Genomic DNA, 6,603 nt, shown 5'->3' with positions numbered 1-6,603 from the left:
AGTCTGATGGGAACTTCTTTGTAGGTAACTCTCTCCTTTTCTCTTGCTGCTTTTAAGATTCTCTCTCTGTCTTTAATCTTGAGTAACTTAATGATGATGTGCCTTGGCGTGTTCCTCCTTGGGTCCAACTTCTTTGGGACTCTCTGAGCTTTCTGGACTTCCTGGAAGTCTATATCCTTTGCCAGATTGGGGAAGTTCTCCTTTATTATTTGTTCAAATAAGTTTACAATTTCTTGCTCTTCCTCTTCTCATCCTGGCACCCCTATGATTCAGATGTTGGAACATTTAAAGATGTCCTAGAGATTCCTAAGCCTCTGCTCATTTTTTTGAATTCTTGTTTCTTCATTCTGTTTTGGTTGAATGTTTATTTCTTTGTTCTGGTCCACATCATTGATTTGAGTCCCAGTTTCCTTCTCTTCACTGTTTGTTCCCTGTACATTTTCCTTTACTTCACTTTTCAGAGCCTTCATTTTTCCTTCTAATTTGCAACCATATTCAACCAAGTCTGTGAGCATCCTGATTACCAGTGTTTTGAACTGTGCATCTGATAGGTTGGCTATCTCTTTGTCACTTAGTTGTACTTTTTCTGGAGCTTTGATATGTTCTTTCATTTGGGCCATTTTTTCTGTCTCAGTGTGCAGGGTTAACATGAATTTAACATGCTGGAGCCCAGGATGGAAAAGGAAATGGTAAATGATTGGTACAGGGACAGGGCAGAGCCTAGACCTAAAAGGTTTGTTCCCCACCGCCTGCCAGCTTTTTTGAGATACAATTGACACATGACATCGTATTAGTTTCAGGTGTGCCCTGTAGTGATCTGATGTTGTGTACATTGTGAAATGATCACCACAATAAGTTAACATCTATCACCTTATGTAGGTACAGATTTTTCTATTGTGCTGAGAACTTTTAAGATGTACTTTCTTAACAACTTGTAAATCTACAGTACGGTATTATTAACTATAATCACCATGCTGTATGTTACAGCCCCATGATTTATTTATCTTATAACTGGACATTTGTACCTTTTCACCACCTTCACCTACTTACACCCCTCTCCACCCCCGGTCCTCCCTGCAGCCACCGGCAATCACCAGGAGAACAGATTCCCTACATCTGAGCTCAGCTTTTTTAGAGTCCACACATAAGTGAGATCACAGCATTTGTGTTTCTCTGTCGGACTTACTGTACTTAGCATAATGCCCTCAAGGCCTGTCTGTGTTGTTGCAAATGGCAGGGTTTTTTATTCTTTTCTGTTAGCAATAATTGCACCTCAGAAAAACCTCATTGGCTACAATACTGCCACTGCACAAGGTTGGAGATATTTTCCTTTTTATGGCTGAATAATATTTCACTGTAGGTACACACCACATTTTCTTTATCCACTCATCCATCCACGGATACTCACATTGTTTCCTGTCTTGACTATTGTGAATAATGCTGTAGTGAACATAGATGTACAAGTATTTCTTCACAATAGTGATTTTATTTCCTTCAGATATATACCCATGAGTGGAATTACTGGATTTTATGGTAGTTCTATTTTTAATTTTTTGATGAACCACCCACACAGTTTTCCACAGTGGCTACACCAATTTACAGCCCTACCAACATGCCTGAGGGTTCCCTTTTCTCCATATCTTGGCCAACGCTTGGTATCTTAAAAAATATATATATATGTACACACACACACACACACACACACACACACACACACACAATAGCCATTCTAACAGTGTGAAGTTAAAGGTGTTTTAAATGCTGTGAAGGGTGTGACTTTACCTGAGGGGGACAGGGAGTCATTGAGTGTTGGAAGCAGAAGACGGGCTCCTGAGGTATGCGTTTGGGAAAGAGAATGCTGGCAGCCATTTGGAGGCTGGCATGGGAGTAGACACAGGGCCATTTGAAGGTCTAGGCCGTGATTGGAGAGAGAGGCTTAGGACCCAGCCCAGCAGGGATGGTGGGCGGAAATGACAGCAACGAGGATGCGGAATGGACAAGGCTGGAGGGTCCTAAGTTCCTGGGCAGTGTTACCACAGAGAGGCACAGATGTGTTGCTCACTTGTTTATCTAGCCAGTCATTCTACATCACTCAGAAATACGGCTCTGATAAAGGACGCTCTGCCACTATTGACCAGAACTGGGAGAGTGAAAGAGAAAAGGATACCAGCGCCCTTGGACTGAGCGCTTTCCTACCATTTACCCCCATCTCATCCTTCTTCGAGGAAGGCATTAATGTTACACTCAGTGCATGCAGTGTTAGAATTTAGGCTAGTGGACACATTTGGGGAAGAAGGAGGGAGTGACTAGGGGGTGAGCAGTATGAGGTTTTCTGGGGTGCCAATAGTGCTTTAGTTCTTGCCCTGGGTAGTTCACAAGTGTGTTTTCTTTGTGAGGTTCCTTGAGGTGCGCGCTTAAGATGTATACCTGTATTTATTTATTTATTTATTTATTTATGTATGTATGTATGTATGTATGTTTGGTAAGGATTTTATGCCTCAACCAAAAATATAAAAAATATGTTATATGCATTTTACAAATTACAAAGCATTGGGTTAAGTTTTGAGGGGTTCGGTGGCACACTTAAGGTTCCATTAGTGGGTGGTAGAGATGAGATCGGAACCTAGGAGTGCGCAAGTCTAGAAACCTAGTTCTGATCTCCCTCTTGGTGACTTTCAACCAAACTGCCCTTCTTGGAGTGACCTACAGCGGGAGGCAGAGAACAGTGGATGCACCGTGGAGGACAAGAGGCACCCGGCCAGAAGGGGGCGCAGCTGTCACAGGCAGCAGGCGCCTGGAAGCCTTGTGAACACAGCCCAGGTGTGAGTCAGGTCGGGGCAGACCCAGGGAGTCAGCTCTTAACCCTCACTCTCTGGAGGAGTACCCAAAGGCCTAGAGAGCAGAAAGGGTTCTCCCAAGGGGGTGAATCAGCACCTCGCCCCACCCCACCCAGTCCTGTGCTCCTGCCCAGGAACCTCAGCTGCATTTCTCAGGTATAAAGACACTACAGAGAACTTGAAGGTCAAGAGTGGGGTCCAGGACCTCTGACCTCCCCATGGGAGTAGGCCCCTGGTTTCACCAATGTCCAGTCCAGCCCTGCTGGGAGGCAGGAGACGGGGACGTGAACCTCAGAGGCGTGGCCAAGGATGAGCCGAGACTCCCCAGTGAAATGTCCAGACTTGGCCCTGTGGGTGGGCACCCACCATGCCCTGTTTAAGGGGTGGTGAGGAAGATCTGAAGCCAGGTGGCACCCTTCTGACCAGGGTATCATGCATCCCATCTCCTGACCTTTTTAATTTGGTAACTGGAAGTTTCCAGAGCAAGAGTGAGAGCCCTCTGAAGTTCCACCCTGTGGAATTTCTCCCCAAGGATTGGTGGTACCCCCTGGGGAAAGGGTGGAGGATCCAGGCTGGTATAATCACCCAGCTTCCTGGCCAGCAGTTAGCTTTAGCAAGCACAGCTTAGTGGGGGGCATGGCGAGGTGGGTGGGGACCCTACCACTGCCACTCACACAGTGTGACCTGGGGCCCATCACTCTTCCTCTCAGAGCCTCCTCTCTAAATTGGGAAGGCTGAGACCCATTTTGTCAGAAAGCAGCCTCTTGTGTGAAACAAAAATGTGCTCCAAGGCCTGGCATGCAGAGGGGATTTTCTTTCCTCCAGCACACCCTGTTAATCCATCTAGAGTCTGCAGGGGTGGCAGTCAGAAGCTAGGGCTTTGCTGCCAATATATTTTTTAATCGTGGGAGGGGTATATCTTCCATGTAGGAGAATTCCAAATAATTCACCTCCGTCAGCCAGGTGGTCAAGGGCAACACCAACAGTGATAGGGCAGCCCCAGAGCACAGGCCCTTGCTGTGATCATGGTGACAACGGCCCTTCCCCTCGGTGGTGTTCCCCCTAAAACATACCACCCAGTCTAATCAGCAGAAAGATGTCAGACAAATCCCACTTGATGGACATTCTACAAAATATATGACAAATACTTCTCAGAACTGTCAAGGTCATCAAAGATAAGGAAAGTCTGAGAAACTGTCACAGCCCAGAGGAGCCCAAGGAGACAGGACAACTTAATGTGATGTGGTGTCCTAGAGGGGACCTCAGAACAGAAAAAGGCATTAGGGAAAAACCAAGGCTATGCAAACAAAGCACAGACCTCAGTTAATAATAATGTGTCAGTGTTGGTTCATTAACTGTGGCAAACGCGTCACCCATATAAGGTGATAATAACAGGGAAACTAGATGTGATGTGGTATATGGAGCTCTGTACTGCTTTCGCAATGTGCCCCTAAGTCTAAAACTATTCTAAAATTGAAAGCTTGTTTGAAATTTGTGAGGGTGGACATAAGATTGCTAGCTTTTTATTTTAACTAATGAAGACATTAGAAACCTCACCAAGCCACCTTCCCTACCCATTGTTTGATAAGAGAAAAGATGTCCAGACAGCAGGAAGGCCTCCATCTCAGAATAAAGGACAAAGAGTTGACATGGAGTAAATCTGGGTTAACGAAGAATTCAGATTCTTCCTTTTTCCCATCTTACCAAGGACCCATGAGAAGTTGGGGCTGACATCAGCCCTGCAGAATGTGGGCAGAGCGAGAAATGGTTTGAGAAGATTGTTGCCAAGAACATCAAGCACTCAACAGATGCTGGAGTGTGGCCCTACAGAGAAAGGTGCAAGGGGAGCAGTATGGGGGGGGGGGCAGCAGGGGTGAGGCTGAGGGCCAACAGGGCGACCACCCATTCTCATTTGCTTGGGGCAAAGGGTTTCCTGGACACTGGACCTTCAGTTTGAAAACTCAGGCAGACCTGGGCAAGCTGGGGTGTTCATCCCAACCAAGCAGGTGGGTCTGGGGACAGGAGAGAGTGCAGGCCTGTCCTAAGGGGATGGCAGCAGCCCTCAGGAGCTCTCCCTAACCTCCTGGAAAGGGAAAGTCAGGACCTGTGTGGCCAGATTTTCTGATGTTCAATATTTTTTTCAAGAGAAGCTAGAAAGTTTTTTTTTTTTTTAAACACAACTCCCAAGTTTCAAATGTGGGCAGCTAATTCAAAAAAATGTGAAATGCTTTTCAGTCTAAAGCAAGCACAGTGTGTTCTGTGTGGCCCTCGGGCTGCCAGCTTGAGATCTCTGGGAGTAGGTCTAGACTGGATCCTTGAGACAGTCCCTTTGCTCCTCCGAGCCTCAGTTTCCCGACTGTGAAGTGGGAACAGTTTTGCCTCCTGTAGGCTGTGTGATCTATCTGCAAGTGACGTGTGCAGCCTGGCACACAAGAAGTTCTCAAACAGCAAGAGATAAGAAAACACGCATGTGATAATGACGGAAATGTCCATTAACAAATGAACAGACAAACAGAATGTGGTCCACTCAATGGAATATTATTCAGCTTTAAGGAGGAATGAAGTACTGATAACATGTAATAAGGTTGGATGAATTTTGAGGACACTATGCTGAGTGAAAGAAGCTGGCCACTAAAGGTCACATATCATAGGAGTCCATTTACATGAAACATTCGGAAAAGGCAAATCCATAAAGATAGAAATCAGTGTTTGCCAGGGGCTGGGGGAACTGGAGGGAGTGTGCGTTATGGGGTGATTGCTAATGAGCATGTGTTTTGGGGAAAGGTAATGAAAATGTTCTGAAATTGATGGTGATGATGGTCGCACAACTCTGTGAATAGACAAAAAACCATTGAGTTAGAGCAGTAAGTGGGTGAATTGTATGCATGGTAAGGTGGGTTACATTTCAGGCAAGTTGTTAAAAGAAAAGCAAACAAGCAACAAGTACAGCTCGTCCTCCTTCTGGCTATGCCCCAGCTCCAGGTGCAAACCTAAGCGAGGTGCTCCCCTGTTGGAGGCCGTCCAACAACCGACCCTTGACACAGTCTGGACGGATGAGATGCGTCTGCACTGCAGAAGTGGCTGTGGACAGCCAGTAGAAGGGGTCTCCTGTCTATCTCTTCCTGTATGCTTGTCCCTATTAGCATCAGGTGGTGAGATTTTTGGACACCTGTGCTTTATAACAAAAAACTCTGCACGATGCCTCTGATTCTGCGTGAAATGACTTGTTGACCACAAAATAGAGACCCCTAGTAATCCTAATGTTGCCTGTTTCCCTCACCTGGGAAGTTAAGGACAAAATTAAACTATGGGCAGACCAACTGCCGGAACGCTGAAGGAGGCCATTGCTAGGAATGTTTAGAGGGTCACCATTCAAAAAAGCTCAAGATTGATTAGAACCACTGACTTTCCCATGCCCTGGGCAGGAGCGGTTATTAATGGGACTCAGGTAGATAGAGAAAGAAGGAGTTTTAACTAAAATATAATAATCTTAGTACATGGAAACATAATATGGCACCCCCTAGATATGTAGTTAATAGATCTAGGTAAAAAATCATTTATCTAATTTAGACAATCTAATTTCTATAAACAATAACTAATTTTTAAATCACTCCTTGTACCCCTTTGATTTAGACCAATCTATAGAAATTTAGTAGATATTTAATTATAATCAGCATTTGAAAATTTGTGCTTGTATAGCTTCATTGGCTAACTGATTAATGACCCTCTTGGTCAAAATAACCTTTGTTTAATATGGTTGATCTGT

At 45.1% G+C, this 6,603-nt stretch overlaps 1 pseudogene; it reads right to left on the bottom strand.

The window, feature by feature from the left end:
• Positions 1-1,229: 1,229 nt before the first annotated feature.
• LOC123806527 lies at positions 1,230-1,317 on the bottom strand (annotated as a pseudogene).
• Between the last annotated feature and the right edge of the window lie 5,286 nt (positions 1,318-6,603).

This window comes from Phyllostomus hastatus, unplaced genomic scaffold, assembly GCF_019186645.2.
Source record: "Phyllostomus hastatus isolate PE091 unplaced genomic scaffold, TTU_PhHast_1.1 phas_scaffold_385, whole genome shotgun sequence".
NCBI lineage: Eukaryota > Metazoa > Chordata > Mammalia > Chiroptera > Phyllostomidae > Phyllostomus > Phyllostomus hastatus.
Note: the sequence above shows the minus strand (reverse complement) of the source record. Positions and strands in the feature narration are given on the sequence as shown.